The following is a 17,118-nucleotide window of genomic DNA, read 5'->3' on the forward strand; positions in this document are numbered from 1 at the left end:
GATGTTGCTAAGTATGTGGCCGAGTGTGTAACTTGTGCTAGGGTTAAGGCACAACATCAGAAACCGTATGGGAGTTTAGAACCTTTGCCTATACCCATGGGCAAATGGGAAGACATCACTATGGATTTTGTGACTAAACTGCCCAGAACAAGGAACGGTCACGACATGATTTAGGTGGTCGTTGATCGCCTCACTAAGAGTGCGCATTTCATAGCAGCCAACGAGAAATGGTCTATGGATAAACTTGCGAATTCTTACGTGAAGGAAATTATGAGGCTTCACGGTGTTCCGTTAACGATTGTATCCGATCGTGACAGCCGTTTTACCTCAAGGTGTTGGAGGAGTCTGTAAGAGGAATTGGGTACCAAGTTGTGTTTGAATACAGCTTACCATCCGCAAACCGATGGTCAGAGCGAATAAACGATTCAAACGTTGAAGGATATGCTGAGAGCATGTACCCTGGAATTCCAAGGTAACTGGGATAAACATTTACCTTTAGTAGAATTTTCCTATAATAATAGTTTCCACTCGAACATTTAGATGGCACCTTATCACGCTTTGTACGGAGAAAAGTGTCGAGCGCCGTCATGTTGGCTGGAAGATGAGGAAAAGCAGTTTATGGGACTTGAAATAGTCCATCAGACTGCTGAAAAGTTGAAAGTGATTAGGGAAAGGATGTTAGCTGCTCAAAAGAGCTATGTTGACAAGAAAAGATAACCGATATCATTCGAAGTTGGAGATTCGGTTTTACTTAAAGTCTCGTCGTGGAAGGGACTTATAAGGTTTGGTAGAAAGGGAAAGTTGAGTCCAAGGTTTATTGGACCATTTAAAAGTTCTTCAGAGGATCGGGAATCAAGCTTACAAGCTAGAACTACCAGAAGAACTAGAGGGTATTCATAATACCTTTCATGTGTGTTATTTGAGAAAGTTCACGGGAGGTGTGCCCAACATAATTCCCATTTCTGAATTAAGGTTGGATGAGAACAAGAGGTTAATTGGAGAACCTGAGGCAATCGTTGACCGTAAGACTAAGAAGTTGTAACGTAAGATGGTCGATTTAGTGCTTGTGCGTTGGAAACATACGAATGGGCCAAATCTCACCTAGGAAACGAAGAGTGACATGATGAGTCGCTACCCGCAGTTTTTTGGTGATATGTGATTCCGGGGACGGAATCATCCTAAGGGGGAGAGCATTGTAATGTCTGTGTTTCTAAGCTAGTCATTAATATTGACATGATAGTCTAGGTTAACCTTTGTGACTCATTTTGAAGAAATGAAAAGGAATTATGTGAATATTATGTGTTTTATGTGTTTTATGCTTAATTACAAGGAGTTAATTAATTAAGAATAAAAATGAGCGTCGAAAATAAATATTAGATAAAACCGATATTTATTAAGAAAGTTGTAGTGGTCGTGACAAGGATTACGGATATATAAAGAATGCCGAAATCCGAGTTATAACGAAGAAGTTATGACCTGTCATAATTTCGCAACAAACCGGCACGGTGCCGAATGTCGTAAAAAGTGAGTTTTTGATAAACTACTTTTTAGCCTTAGTGATCTAAACAAAACTTGTAGTGTTCGTTAAACCGAGAGTAGGTATAAAAAGAACGCCCAAATCTGACTGCGTATGAGGAAGTTATGATTTTTCGAAGTTTCATCTTAGCAGTAGACAGCTAAAAACTCGAATTTTAGATCGAGTGATTTTTAGCCGACACGACCTAAATGAGAATCGAAGGTCTCGTAAATAGAAGCACAACGGTAAAAAGTCTGACGAAAACGGACGTTGGATGAAGAAGTTATGAATTTTTAACGAATTTCCTGTCCCGGTCTGTTAAAAATAATAAAATAAAAATTAAAGTCAAAATTAGCCGACGAATTCTAAACGAAAGTTGTAGAGCGTAATTTTACCTACGCGTGCATATTAAGAACGTCAAAAACGAAGCTCGTATGCTAAAGTTATAGATTTTAGAAGATTTGACGCGAAAATCGAGAAAGATCCCCAAAACCGAGGAATTTCGCACACGTGGACTTCGGCCACGTGTCCTCGCCTCGCATCCGACACGTGTCCAAAATTGGCTGAGTCATCCGAAGTCGTGGAAGCATTCGAGGAGTGACGCGTGTGCAGCCAAGAGTCCGACACGTGCCAGGTGACTCCTCCATCCGAAGCCGCCTTGTCTCGTACTGATGCGTGTCGCACCAACTGTCCGAACCTCGCAGGAGCCACGAACCCCCCCACCTCGGACCAGACCGCGGTCCAATCAGCGATCAGCACCGAGGCCCTCGCATGCGCAGACCACGTGACTCATTCTCGCATCTGCTGTCGCGTGGCTTCTCTCCTAGCCGTCCGATCAGCAGCTCGCAGCCTATAAATAGGAGGGTGCGAACCCTCCCGACTAGAATTTAAGAATTGGCAATTTTGGCCCCTTTTTCAATATTTTGGCTATTTTCACATCCCCCGAAGCCCCGGTATCGATTATAACCCCCGAAATACGCCCCGAAGTGCCCGAAGACCCGGAAAAGTTATCTTTTCGGTTTTGAATCCCGACCCTTCGCAGAGCCCGGTTTCTCAATAAAACTCCCAGTTTTATTAGAAATGATCGTTTTAGGAAACGAATTGCTGCCCGATTTTCATTAAATCAGGTGAGTGTGTAGTTACTTTCACCTTACACATAGATATGAAGTATTTTATATAAAATACGTGCTGTGTGAATAATTATTGTTTGTTTATTTGAGCTGGATGTTGAAGGAATGATTTATACATGTTTTTAAATAATTTAAACTGTATATGTATTTTTATCTACAAAAATGTTTGGTAAAACATGGGTAGATGAAATAGTGGGTGTGTGATGAAAGGTGAGTTGGATAAATGAGATGATCAGTGATATAGATCATAAGTTGAGGGTGAGTGGTGAAAGGAGATCATAAGTTGAGGGTGAGTGGTGAAATTTGAGAGAATCACTTACCCAAACGTTGACCCCCGTCATTCAACAGAGTATGGATGACAACCATGGACTATTCTAAATGTCTGTGGAACACTAGCAGACTTGCAACCTGTAGGTGTGTGAACTATACGTTCATCAGGCGTACTCTAAAAACCCATTGACATGTATGACAGGGGCGAATACTGTCAATAATACTGTCGATAAATGAGAGCTATGGACTTAGCACTTGTTGTATAAACCCTGGCGATGGTGTGACCTTGTGCCTATTCCTTAGGATGAATCCTTAGGAAGGAGAGATAGTTGAATCTTAGGGTAAACCCTTAAGAAATTAATAAGATAATGGGGTTGGGGTAATTTGGTTGATTAATTGATGTTTAAGCACAATAAATTTATTTATTGTGGGTTGAAAACCCTATATGCTCACCAGGCTTCCAAGCCTGACCCACTCAGCTTTTTATATTACAGGTAGTGGACCACGAGCATAGTCGGATGATGATGATGAGTGATTTTTGGATTATAGGACAGTAGTTATAAATAATTGTTGTAAGGCTTATAATGTCTTGTTTATGCTTTTGATCTGTATCGGAACATGACATCCCGAGGTTTTGATATAAAAGGAAATTATATATTTCTTAAAGAAAGGTTTTGACAAACTTTTATCATGTTTTATTTTGGGGACCAATTCCGCAACATCTTTTAAAAAAAGATTTCTCTGATTTTATTTTAAAAAGCATAAATTAAATCGGTCTTTTCTGGCCGAGAAATTAGGGGATGTCACAAAAACAAACCCCTAGCAGGCTGAGTGTTCCTTCCACTTAACCAAAACCATTTCCAGAAGTCGTTTTGGGGGTAAAAGCGTCCCGACTCGCCGAGTCACCCAAGTGACTCGCCGAGTCCCTCTTTGTCCAAAACTATACAGCCGATTATAATGGGTCTTAACGCGTCAAAACCATAGATCTGGCCTCCTAGGGTCCATTTTATACGTAAAGCTTCAAACTTGATGTACATGCATGGGGCCTTTGGCTCAAAAACCCATAAAAAGGGGTTTATATGATGCATGGGTCTCCCATGGCCATAAAGTTGACACCTTTATGCCATGGGAACCCTCAATGGCTCCAGATCTGAAGTTCTTATCCCAAAATCGTGGTTGCATCCAAGTATGGCTCCAAAATGGATTCCAAAAGCCCTAAGTTACTCCAAAAGAGTATCTAATCAAAGAAGAAGCAAGGTCTGGACTTTTTACCTTCTATAAACAGGAAATGAAGCAAAACCTCTGGATCTCCTTGCTCCTTCTGAAATCCCAAGCTCCTTCTTCTTCTCTTCAACCTTCTAACTTGCACAAAAAGGCACAACAATCTCAAAATCACTAAAAAAGGGTTTAGGGTTTCAATCTAGGGTTTCTCTGAGTTGGGAGGGTGATGGAGGCTGGTTTGGAACGAGATAAAGTGTTTAAATAGGGTGCAAACCCTGAATATTAGGGTTTTGTCTAGACAGCTCCTACTCGTCGAGTCGGTCTTCCGACTCGTCGAGTAGGTCACTTAAGCCCCCGATCAATAGTCGAGTCTACTCGACGAGTTGGGCCTCCAACTCGCCGAGTCCTAGAGTAAATTGCAACATTTCTTGAATTTAAATACGTACCAGGAATCGGGTGCTACAGTGACTTACGGGGACCTGCACCTATTATATCTACAAATGGATACTCTTATTATGTGATTTTTGTAGATGATTTCTCACGCTTCACATGGTTCTATCCGTTAAAGGCCAAGTCAGATTTTCATACAATTCTTGATGCCTTTTTAAAATTGGTGCAAACACAATTCTCTTGCAAAGTCAAGGAATTTCAAAGTGATGGTGGTACTGAATTCATTAATCATCGAGTTAGCAACATCTTTCTTCAAAATGGTACTTATCACCGATACTCGTGTCCCTACACCCCATAACAAAATGGGAGAGCAGAACGAAAACACAGACATGTTACTGAGACTGGGCTTGCAATGTTATTTAATGTTCACGCTCCCGCTGCTTATTGGGTTGATGCTTTTAGTTTCGCTGTCTATGTCATTAATCGGCTTCCTACCAAACTTCTTGACAACAAAAGTCCATTCGAGTTGCTCTATCATAACACACCTAATTATGATGTATTTAGAACATTTGGCTGTCAAGTTTTTCCTTATTTAAGGGATTATGCTCCTCATAAACTTGCTCCTAGGAGCATGGCGTGCATCTTCATTAGTTACTGCACCCAATATAAAGGATATCATTGCCTAGACTTAACAACAAATCGTATCTACACCACCCGACATGCCCAATTTAATGAGCATGTGTTTCCCTTTGCTGGCCACTTTACATCATCTAACTTGAATGATGCTCCATATGCAAGCTTCGAACCTGGTCATGTTTTACCTTCCAAAGTTGTCTCGACATCTCCATCTATGGCAACATCTCCACCTATGGCAGCATCTCCCACATCTATAGCGTTACCACACACTTGTCCTACCTGTACAACGCATGCTACTAGCTCCCACACTCATGCTTCCGCCTCAGCTACATCTGATGACGCTGCCCCTATCCCAAACATGGAACCTCATGAGACGTCACCAGCAACTCCATCTTCATCACCGACATCACACCCTACACCTCCTGCCGTGTCTACTCCGGTTCAGCAACGAACACCAACTCCACAACCTACTTGGCTCCATCCCATGGTCACTCGTTCATGTGCAGGCATTTTCAAACCTAAATATATAGTTGATCTTGCTCACATTCCTCCCTCGGCATTACATCATGCTCTCTTGACTATTACCACACCCAAAGGGTTTAAATCTGCCTCCAAACACCATCATTGGCTCATGGCAATGGAGGATGAAATTCTTGCACTCAAAACCAACAACACTTGGGATTTGGTACCCCGTCCAAAAAATGCAAACATCGTTGGTTCCAAATGGATCTTTCGTACAAAACTTCGTGCCGATGGCTCCGTTGAACGACTTAAAGCTCGTCTTGTTGCTCAAGGGTTCACACAAATTCCGGGCTTGGATTTTTCTTATACCTTCAGTCCTGTCGTCAAAGCCTCGACTGTTCGTATTGTTTTATCTCTTGCAATTCTACACAAATGGCCTCTCCACCAACTAGACGTCAAAAATGCCTTCTTAAACGATCATCTCTCTGACACAGTTTTTATGGAGCAACCACCAGGGTACCTTGATGAACGATTTCCAAACCATGTTTGTCGTTTAAAGAAAGCATTATATGGCATTAAACAGGCACCACGGGCATGGTTTCAAAGACTTAGCACTTTTCTTCTCAGTCTTGGGTTTGTCTGTAGTCGTGCCGATACGTCACTTTTTGTGTTTCAACGACATCGTGATCTTCTATACATCCTGGTTTATGTCGATGATATTATTCTTACTGGAAACAACTCTGCTCTCATCAAGACTTTCATCACTCGTCTCAACAATGAATTTGCAACAAAGGATCTTGGAAATCTAAGTTATTTTTTGGGTCTTGAAGTTACTTATCCCGACAATGGTTTGTTTCTCACACAAACTAAGTATGCTCATGACATACTTACGAGAGCTGGTCTACTCAAATCTAAACCTGTCTTTACCCCATTGTCTACTTATGAGTTGCTTACTTCCCATGGATCACTGTTTTCTGACCCTACTCTGTATAGATCACTTGTTGAAGCCCTACAGTATCTCACAATCACTCGCCCTGACCTCTCGTACGCAGTAAATCAAGTCAATCAGTTTCTTCATGCTCCAACCAATGATCACTTTCAGGCAGTCAAACGCATCCTTCGCTATGTCAAAGGCACCATCTCTTATGGTTTATATTTTTCAAGACCTACATCTACCTCATTAGTTGGTTACTTGGATGCAGATTGGGCAAGGTGTATTGAAACACGACGATCCACATATGGCTACTCAATATTTCTTGGAGGAAACCTTGTCTCTTGGAGTGCTAAAAAGCAACCTACCGTTTCCCGATCCAGTTGTGAATCTGAATATCGTGTCATGGCTAACACTGTTGCAGAAATAGTTTGGGTTAGTCATCTCCTGCGAGAACTTCATGCTCTTCCACCTGATTGTCCTACTCTCCTCAGTGATAACCGAAGTGCACTATTTCTCAGCCAAAATCCCATTGCACACAAGAGAGCCAAACACATCGACATCGACTACCATTTTGTACGCGGGCTCGTTGCCTCTGGAAAGCTCCGTACAAAGTTTGTTCCCACTCATCTTCAGTTAGCTAACATTTTTACCAAAAGTCTCCCCCGTCCTTTATTCGAGAGATTTCGAACCAAGGTTCGTGTTGGTCCTCCACCGCTCAGCTTGACGGGGGGTATTAGAGATAAAACTAGGGGTGTAAGTGAGCCGAGCTACTCGTGAGCTACTCGTGATCGACTCGTTAAAAGCTCGACTCGAGATCGAATTAAACGAGCCTGAGCCGAGCTCGAGCCTAAATATGAGGCTCGTTTATTAAACGAGCTCGAGCCGAGCTTCAATTAATGGGATCGCGAGCCTAAACGAGCTTAAACGAGCCTATATGTGTGTGTGTATATATATATATATATATATATATATATATATATATATATATATACACATACATCCATACACACACACACACATATATATATATATATATATATATATATATATATATATATATATATATATATATATATATATATATATATACATTGAGGCTTGTTTAGGCTCGATTAGGCTCGTGAGCCCACTAAATTGTTCATGAGCCGAGCTCGAGCTTCATTTTAAGGCTCGAATCGAGCTCGAGCTCGAGCTTGAGGCTTGTTTAGGCTCGATTAGGCTCGTGAGCCCACTAAATTGTTCATGAGCCGAGCTCGAGCTTCATTTTAAGGCTCGAATCGAGCTCGAGCTCGAGCTCGAGCTTCCTCAAAATTAAACGAGCCGAGCTCGAGCTTGGTCAGGCTCGAGCTCGGCTCGACTCGTTTACACACCTAGATAAAACGTGATTATCTCTAGATTTATTTAAATGTATTTAAATTATAAGTTATCTTGTATCTTATCTTGTAATTGTTGTACTATATAATTTCAATCAATACAATGGGAACCTTAAGCGTGAATTATATTCCTTATAGGGTGTCTTATAGACATTTTATCAAACACTTAGAGGGCAGAAAAATTAAACAAAATTTCAAGAAATGCATATGATAGGATTATAAATAAAACAATACTGTAGATGAAAATCAAATAGTCATCTCGTATTTACTCAGCAATACACAAACCTTTTCAATATCACAATAATTATAAAAATCAAATAGCAATAAACAAACCTTTAATTCATGGTTTTTCGCAAATCCGATTATTGTTTAACCTTCTAGAAGAAATAAAGGCAAATGCCATCCTCTAAATGTAATCACATATGGATATGGGCTCGCAAAAATTGATAGGGTAGATGAAGCTTACATGTAATTCGAAGGAATGCGACTTTGATTGTTTTTTTTCCTTTTTTTTCGTAATTACAAAAATCGTACATGGTGGAGGCGAATGACGACCCATCACACCTCCATTCTTACGTCGTAATCCATGGTTACGGGACTAAAACCCAAACATTTTTCCTTCTCCGGATCAGTTCATGAACTCCTCTTCTTTTCGCTTCATCGAGGATATACAATCGGATGCCGCCTCTTTGGTTCGTCAGATGCAATTAGAAAAAAATATAACCGAATCCCTGATTCTAGGATTTTAATATGGAAGTTATTTTATTTTAATTTAATTATTATATGGTGATTTACATATTTATCCTTCTTATTATATGATGTAAAATGATTAATTCCTACCTTCACACAACAATATAATATATAGTTAGAACAGAACCTATATATATATATATATATATATATATATATATATATATATATATATATATATATATATATATATATATATATATATATGAGAGGTGGTAATAGTAAGTATGAAAGCAATACGAGACATCATAAATACTATTGTCAAGAGATCATTGATACACAATAATATTTTCAAATTAACATTTTCTCTCAATATAAAAGACATCGCATTTGCAATCAAAGACTAGCAATTAAGTAGCAGCCATTTGCCTTGCTAGCTATGTGATTCTTGAAATGTATCTCTAAGCTATTTTCCTTAAATTATCCGCGTAGAGAAGCATAACTGTTGACTAAAGTCAGAGCATTGCTAGTTAAATGGGCAACATTCACAATCTTTCCTCTCACCACATTTTTCATTTTCGTTTCATTCACAAACCCCTCGGAGCAAGTGTCTTCATCCGTCATTGCAGAACTCACCCATGTTTGTATGTCACTCATCACTAGCCGGGTATCTTTGGAACCCGGTTGACTCATCTCCTCAATTGATTTTTTCAATTCGTATACCGCGTCACTCAGCAACTCAATGCAGTCTTTCATGGCTGCAACCTCTAGGGGAGCCATGCCATGCTTTTGTGACAATTTTACCATTGCTAATGAAGTGGAGCGGGTCGTGTCGAGGGTGACTGATAGAGCTGCTTGGGCTAGTAGCTTTGGGCTTGTTTGGATTGCACCTGATCGACTTGACAATGAGTTGAAGCAGAGTGTAGGGTAAGTTGTCAAACCGCATGATGTTCTGATGAACTCAACATTTGTTTTCTCAAGGGCGGAGATAAAACTAATGGAGGAAGTGAAAAAAATTGCTATTAGGAGAATGTTACGGGCTATAGAATATGTAAAATATGAGCCTTCCATATTTTGAACTTCTTTTAGGAAAGGTTTGAACTTTGAAGAAATGCTGTCTAGCTTAAAGATTGAAGCTAAGAATTGAAGGTAGGTTGTGAAGGTTGAGCAAATGCACTCCCAAATTTATAGGAAAATCAAATGGCGCTTATCTTCTCAAGTTCTAGTCTTTATCTAAGATAATGTGTGTGTACACACTACACATGTGCCAAAATATCTATCGACTTTCGAGTTCCCTTTAACAACTTGCAATTATGCAAACCTACCCATTCTTTTATTGATTAAATGATGGGAACTTACGTGGAGATAATTTGTAAGCTAATAAGTTGCATTAGATTAAGTTCAATTCTCTGTAGTATATTTTGAGTTCACATGTGTTAATAGTGGTCGACATAATGAAGAATGATTAGTTTGGACTGTTGGAAAGGGGCTTCACCGGGGTCTAGAAATGGGACAATACAGTATGTTGAGGTTGGACCGCTGGGGGCTACAAAATTGCAATCAACTTTTCCGGACCACTTGATAGTACATGTATTGCTTCGGATTGGTTGGAAGGATAACGTACTACAGTAGTCTATAGATATTGCTAAATTAAGCACTTATTTTGAAAGCGTAATCAAGGAATATTAATAAACATTAAACGAAAACGCTAGAATATGTTGTTTTTGTCTTATGCATGTGTCGACATCAAATTAACGTCCGTACATAACAGGGAATATATTATTGGAAAATTGAGTAATTTAACCTACATAAATGTTTTTTTTTTTTTTTACAAAAATAATCAATTAATATGTTTTTGAAAAAATGATCATTTTGTCCGGAACAATGTATTTTGGAGTGACGTTTGGGTTTGACGTGAATATTTAATGCACTAGTTTTTTTATTTATAATTCATATTTTATCGCATCTAAACTATACCTTACAGGCAGTGAACCCGATCGAGTATAATATAGCTTTGATAAGCAAGGGTGTCGAACTCAAGGGGAACGGTAGTGAATTAATTTAAAATGTTTGATTATAGGTTACACAAAAACACACAAAAGCAGTAAAGAAAGGGTTTATTAAATCTCAAACGAACAACTAAATAGCAAATCTCGATAAACTGACAAGAAGACAAATCTCTTTAGGTACTTTGGTTTAGACAGATTACATCTTAAAATCATAGATAATTGCACACACAGATTTATTTATTCATGTTCCCTGATTTCTAAAATGATTAGGTTCATGTTCACTATTACTAATCCTTTAGCAAACAAGTCAATTCAAGCAGTGATCAATTGATTAAACTAACATGTTTCATAGTGTTCAGTTCGTATCAAGCAAGACTTGTAATAATAGTTAATTAAATTTGTCAATTCAATCAAATTATATGTGATTGGTCGTCACATATACTCACACATTAATTTACTTATTTTCTAGTTAACCCTAGTTTTATGTTCACTATTCCTAGGCATATAATCTTGATGGTCATCAAAATCATAAGAGGCAAGCAATCAAGCAGATGTTCATACAACTCGATATACTTAATAATTAACAGAAAATAATTGTCATTAACACATAAGGATCTTTTAACAAGCTTAACAAGATAAATTAAACATGAATAAAACAATCAAATATAGCAATTAATCCAATAATCAAGGTTTCATCTAATCATAAACTCAAAGCAAATGGTTTTGATACCAAAATCAGAAAGTAGAAACATAATAGTATCACGGTGGAATGCTAAACATGGTCACGATAACAAACCACATGATTACCGACACGAATCCACTCTCCAATCCTTCAGATCTTCGCTCCTGCCAGCTTAACGGCCTTCCGGCCGCCTTCTAGACCCTCAAAACGGCAGTTATGAAGTTTTATTGTCGCACAAGTCGAAGTGGCATATCATAGATTATGAAAATGGGTGAATGATATGGGGTATTTATAGTTAAATGGAGATGGAATTAATATGGAATATTAGAGTTGGATAGGAATAAGGAAACTAATGTTGGCTTAGGGATTAAGGAAATAAAAATAAGGTAAGTGGTGCTTGGGGAATAAGTAACTTGGAGGGAATTTCCGTCCAGCTTTTATGCTTCATCTTCAAGGCCGATTTTGGATAAGATAAATACCGAATTAGCAAAAAGTCTCTCTCACATAAATCGTAGGAAATTTCGTCTAGTTTTCAGCACATTTTGAATCTCGTCAATTGGACTTATGAGTCATCAGATATACCCGAAACACTGAAGATGGGTCAATCTGCCAGCAATATCCTTTTTGCATCTTTTCAGCTCCATTTTCTTCCTTTTGTATTCCAGCTCCCATTTTAACTGTAATTGAATATTTCAAAGCATATTAAGTATGTTTTAGTTATAAATAACATAAAAACATAGTATAAAATAATAAGAAAATATCATAAATATATGCATAAAATAGACGTTATCAAACTACCCCACACTAGCCTTTTGCTTGCCCTCAAGCAAAACTGATTTTATTATCTCACCAATATCGCATAGAATAATCCATTTCAAACCCAGCCATTATCCCAAGACCGCAATGCATGTATGTGTGTCTACAATTCCTAAGAACTTCCCACTCCTAAATACTCACAATCTTTATGAACCTTCACCCCTTAGCTTATACGGCATTCATTTTTGCAACCCTCCGAATCAATCCTCAGAAATCTTTCTTAACCTCAAGGTATTTTTGGTTAAACTACCAAGCATACATAAACTCTAGAAAGAATTACACTTTGATACCACAATGAAGCTCTTGGAATTCATCTCTTCTTTGATATTTGCTTTGATTTCTTTGAATTCACCACCTTTATGTTTGATTTTTGGTATCTTCAACTTTTTGATCTCTTTAGAATTTTGATCTTTGGATTTCATACATGACTGCTCCAAAATTCTTTCAACTTTTTGGTAAATTTTTTTTATATCTCACTTTTTTCGCTCATACCCTACATGCTTAAGCAAGGAGCTTAACTTCAACCTTTATTGGTTAAGATATTAGTCCAAGTGCAATGACTACATAAGCTTTCCTGGATAGATTTCAGGTTTAGGCTGCAAAATGTATTATGCCATATAAACTACCAGATTACCTTTCATATCTCATGATTTTTCACTAGGAAATGGGAAGCCACAAATACACTATAACATGTGTAGGCTCAGGTAAACATTTGGGTTCTCATCGGATCATCCCATAAAATATTAGCAAAAGTTTAAATTATCACTAGATTTTCCTAAACTAAACTATTATTTCAAATTTATAAATTTATAAATTTCCTAATCTAGCAATTTTTAATTTTCCAATTTAAATTCCTTTTTCGACCCCTACCCCACACTTATTTCATACAATGCTCTCATTGGATGCATAAAACTAATTAAGCACATAAAAACAGTAAAAAAGAGAGAAAAATGAATAGACTCCCTGGGGTAGTAGTGGCGAGATCGATTGGTGCTGCTAAAAGTTGCTCCATAAATGTGCTGGAAGATAGAAAACTGGAGCTGCTGCTTCTGAATGTGCCGGAAAATAAAATCAAGAACACCGACTTCTGAAATGTGGTGCAAAGAATTTCAAACTAATGCAATGTGTAGTGTCCATGACGTGGTAAAGTGTCGACCACGTCGTGTCGTCTAGTGAAGTAAAATCTATATTGCGAATAATAGCATAACCACGACGTGGTAATTGGTGGCCACGTTGTGGTATCGAGAATGGCAGCCTCCTTTCGCGATGAAAAACTCCTCCACGACATAGGAAAGTGTCAACCATGTCGTGGCAGCCGGGACAATAATTCTGCTTTGTGTCAAAATAAAACTCCATGGTGTGGGAACAACTCATCCATGCCATAGGAATCAATGTATGGTAGAAATGTCACTCTTTTATATAATAAACTCTCACAATATCGACACGCACCCCACACTTATTAAAAGTCGTGGCTCTCGACTGTAAACTTCAAACTCTCACATGACTTTTTCTCTTGTGACAAATCAGCATTCGACCCCAATTGTCGAAATTTCTGAAGCATCCGAAGGGCAAAAATTCTGCAAAGATCTGAAACATCAAGAGCATCAACATGGAAAACAAAATTTAAACAAACTAAAAATAAAAATAAAAACTCACTAATATAACTAAAAAAATAGCAAACCAAAATAACTAAAAAAGATATCACGATCACTCGTCTTCATCGAAATCAAGCTACAATTGTTGATTAAATCCCTTGCATGCAAGAAGCGGTTTGTGAAAACAAAAACTTTTGGGACCCGTTAGACTATTTCCTTTGTTTTCTTTGCACCATTAACTAATAAGTAGAACAAGAGTTGACCCAACTAGTCAAGAGTAGCAAGAGTTCGGTCTTTCACTTAACCACCTCGATACGCCTTGCTATACTACGCCTCGTGGATTGAGTTGGACAAATCACCAAAGTAGTAGACTAAACAAGTCAAGAATTCCCTAATCGCTTGCAATCTCGAAACTCATGCAAAAAGTAAAACCAAGCAATGTGTATGATCACGAATTCCTGCACATAACAACAAAAACCTTCCCGACAAGTGACATAATATCAACGTAAATAAAAATAAACATAAAATAAAACTAAAAATTAAAAACAAATAACGAATAATCAAACAAACTAAATTAATTGAAAACCGTTCCCCGGCAACGGCGCCAAAAACTTGATGTGAATATTTAATGCACTAGTTTTTTATTTATAATTCCTATTTTATCGCATCTAAACCAAACCTTACAGGCAGTGAACTCGATCAAGTATAGTATAGCTTTGATAAGCAAGGGTGTAGAACTCAAAGGGAACGGTAGTGAATTAATTTAAAATGTTTGATTATAGGTTACACAAAAACACACAAAAGCAGTAAAGAAAGGGTTTATTAAATCTCAAACGAACAACTAAATAGCAAATCTCGATAAACTGACAGGAAGACAAATCTCTTTAGGTACATTGGTTTAGACAGATTATATCTTAAAATCATAGATAATTGCACACACAGATTTATTTATTCATGTTCACTGATTTCTAAAATGATTAGGTTCATGTTCACTATTACTAATCCTTTAGCAAACAAGTCAATTCAAGCAGTGATCAATTGATTAAACTAACATGTTTCCTAGTGTTCAGTTCGTATCAAGCAAGACTTGTAATAACAGTTAATTAAATTTGTCAATTCAATCAACTTATATGTGATTGGTCGTCACATATACTCACACATTAATTTACTTATTTTCTAGTTAACCCTAGTTTCATGTTGTAATGCCCATGTTTCTAGGCTAGACATTAATATTGACATAATGGTCTAGGTTAACCTTTGTGACTCATTTTGGAGAAATGAAAAGGAATTATGTGAATATTATGTGTTTTATGTGTTTTATGCTTAATTATTAGGGTTTAAATAATTAAGAATAAAAATGAGCGTCAAAAATTAAATTTTAGATAAAGCCGATATCTATTAAGAAACTTGTGGTGGGCGTGACAAGGATTACGGATATATAAAGAATGCCGAAATCCGAGTTATAACGAAGAAGTTATGACCTGTCGAAGTTTCGCAACAAACCGGCACGGTGCCGAATGTCGTAAAAAGTGAGTTTTTGATAAACTAATTTTTAGCCTTAGTAATCTAAACGAAACTCGTAGTATTCGTTAAACCGAGAAGTTCGATAAAAAGAACGCCCAAATCTGACTTCGTATGAGGAAATTATGATTTTTCGAAGTTTCAGCTTAACAGTAGACAACTAAAAACTCGAATTTTAGATCGAGTGATTTTTAGCTGACACGACCTAAACGAGAATCGAAGGTCTCGTCATTAGTAGCACAACGGTAAAAAGTCTGACGAAAATGGACGTCGGATGAAGAAGTTATGAATTTTTAACGGATTTCCTGTCCCGGTCTGTTAAAAATAATAATATAAAAATTAAAGTCAAAATTAGCCGACGAAGTCTAAACGGAAGTTGTAGAGCGTAATTTTACCTACGCGTGCATATAAAGAACGTCAAAAACGGAGCTCGTATGCGAAAGTTATGGATTTTAGAAGTTTTGGCACGAAAAACGAGAAAAAATCCCCAAAACCGAGGAATTTCGCATAGGTGGACTTCGGCCACGTGTCCTCGCCTCGCAGGTGCCACATGTCCGAAATTCTGATGAGTCACCGAAGTCGTGGAAGCATCCGAGGAGTGACGCGTGTGCAGCCGAGAGTCCGACGCGTGCCAGGTGACTCCTCCATCCGAAGCCGCCTTACCTCGCCCCGACGCGTGTCGCACCAGCTGTCCGAAGCGGTCCAATCAGAAGCCTCCAGCGAGGCCCTCGCATGCGCAGCCATGTGCGAGCCCACGTGTGAGCCTTCCCTGCGAGCCCTCGGATCTGCGATGCGTGGCTTCTTCTCAGCCGTTGGATCAGGAGGCTCGGCCCTATAAATAGGAGGGTGCGAGACCTCCCGGGTAAACTTTGAAAACTTGTCATTTTTAGCCCTTTTTTCAATATTTCTTTCATTTCAACTTCCCTCGAAGCCCCGGTATCAATTATAACCCCCGGAATACGCCACGAAGTGCCCGAGAAGCCCGGAAAATTTATCTTTTCGGTTTCGAAGCCCGACCCTTCGCAGAGCCCGGTTTCTCAATAAAACTCCCGGTTTTATTAGAAACGATCGTTTTAGGAAACGAATTGCTGCCCGATTTTCAGTAAATCAGGTGAGTGTGTAGTTACTTTCACCTTACACATAGATATGAAGTATTACATAAAATACGTGCTGTGTGAATATTTATTGTTTGTTTATTTGAGTTGGATGTTGAAGGTGTGATTTATACATGTTTTTAAATAATTTAAACTGTATATGTATTTTTATCTACAAAAATGTTGGGTAAAACATGGGTAGATGAAATAATGGGTGTGTGATGATAGGTGAGTTGGATAAAGGAGATGATCTGTAATATTGATCATGAGTTGAGGGTGAGTGGTGAAATTTGAGAGAATCACTTACCCAAAATGTTGGCCCCCGTCATTCAGCAGAGTAGGGATGACAACCATGGACTATTCTAGATGGTCTGTGGAACACTAGCAGGCCCGCAACCTGTAGGTGTAATGAACTATATGTTCATTTGGAGTACTCTAAAAACCCATTGACATGTATGACAGGGGTGAATACTATCAATAAATAAGAGCTATGAATTTAGCCCCTGTTGTGTAAACCCTGGTGATGGTGTGACCTTGTGCCTATTCCTTAGGATGAATCCTTAGGAAGGAGTGATAGTTGAATCTTAGGGTAAACCCTTAAGAAATTAATAAGATAATGGGTTTGGGGTAATTTGGTTGATTGATTGATGTTTAAGTACAATAAATTTATTTATTGTGGGTTGAAAACCCTATATGCTCACCAGGCTTCCAAGCCTGACCCACTCAGCTTTTTATGATTATAGGTAGTGGACCCCGAGCATAGTCGGATGATGATGAGT

General features: G+C 38.3%; 1 pseudogene; it reads right to left on the reverse strand.

The window, feature by feature from the left end:
• Nucleotides 1–8,938: 8,938 nt before the first annotated feature.
• On the reverse strand, nucleotides 8,939–9,796 carry LOC145133000 (pectinesterase inhibitor 10 pseudogene; annotated as a pseudogene).
• Nucleotides 9,797–17,118: the final 7,322 nt, after the last annotated feature.

This window comes from Lactuca virosa, chromosome 8 (genome assembly GCF_052849685.1).
Source record: "Lactuca virosa cultivar CGN04683 chromosome 8, Lactuca_virosa_CGN04683_v6, whole genome shotgun sequence".
Classification (NCBI taxonomy): Eukaryota; Viridiplantae; Streptophyta; class Magnoliopsida; order Asterales; family Asteraceae; genus Lactuca; species Lactuca virosa.